Genomic DNA, 1179 nt, shown 5'->3' with positions numbered 1-1179 from the left:
GGGTACTTTTCAGAACTGATTATCGAGACCTGTGCACCTCCAATCTGTGAGCCTTACGCTAGTAGTCTGGTAGCATTATGAGAGAAGCTTCCCTGCAGGATTGCAAGACATCTGGGCGTCCCCTGGGCAACGTCTTCGTAGATGGCTGATTATCTCACTCCAGAAACGATCAGAAATAAATAAATAGCGCTATAGTGTAACCCCAGCAGTAATTGTGTTACTTCCAGAACACTTTATCACGAAGTGGCATAAATAACAAATGCAGCATTTTTCCGAATGAAGCAGAGAGTGTTTGAGGACCGGGACATCCGTAGGGATACCAAGGTGCTTGTTTATAAAGCTATTGTCCTCCCAACCCTGCTATATACCTGCAAAATGTGGACTATCTACAGACGACACATGCAACTCTTGGAACGATTCAGTGCTGCCTCCGGAAAATCCTGCAAATCTCTTGGGAAGACAAGTGGACAAATGTCAGAGTGCTGGAAGAAGCAAAGACCACCAGCATTGAAGTGATGGTCCTCCGCCATCAACTCCGCTGGATCAGTCATGTTGTCTGGATGCCTGACCACTGTCTCCCAAAGCAGTTGCTCTACTCTGAACTCAAGAACAGAAAACAGAATGTTGGTGGGCAAGAAAAGAGATTTAAAGATGGCTTCAAAGCCAACCTTAAAAACTCTGGCATAGACACTGAGAACTGGGAGTGCTCCAGCTGGAGGTCAGCTGTGGCCAGCAGTGCTGCAGAATTTGAAGAGGCACGAATGGAGGGTGAAAGAGAAATGTGCCAAGAGGAAGGTGCGTCAAGCCAACCCCGACCAGGACCGCCTTCCACCTGGAAACCAATGCCCTCACTGTGGGAGAAGATGCAGGTCAAGAATAAATAGGGCTCCACAGTCACCTATGTACCCACCCTGGAGGATTATCCTACTCAGACAACGAGGGATCACCTAAGTAAGAAGTAAATAAGAAATAACAATGACAATATTCTCTCCAGTTGCCCTCAACAAAATCACCTGTTATCTGTAGATACTGAATGCAATAAACATTCTTGGTAAAACATCCAATTTAAATCATTTAATATTTAATTCAACCACTAAAGTTACACTTGCATACAAAAAAAAAGAGCTTCAACGGGTTATTTTTTAAACACTGAATAATTAGGTTACCTTTCCCTTTCTT

This window comes from Anolis sagrei, chromosome 3 (genome assembly GCF_037176765.1).
Source record: "Anolis sagrei isolate rAnoSag1 chromosome 3, rAnoSag1.mat, whole genome shotgun sequence".
Lineage (NCBI taxonomy): Eukaryota > Metazoa > Chordata > Lepidosauria > Squamata > Dactyloidae > Anolis > Anolis sagrei.
The sequence above is the reverse complement of the archived record's forward strand: the minus strand, read 5'-3'. Positions refer to the sequence as shown.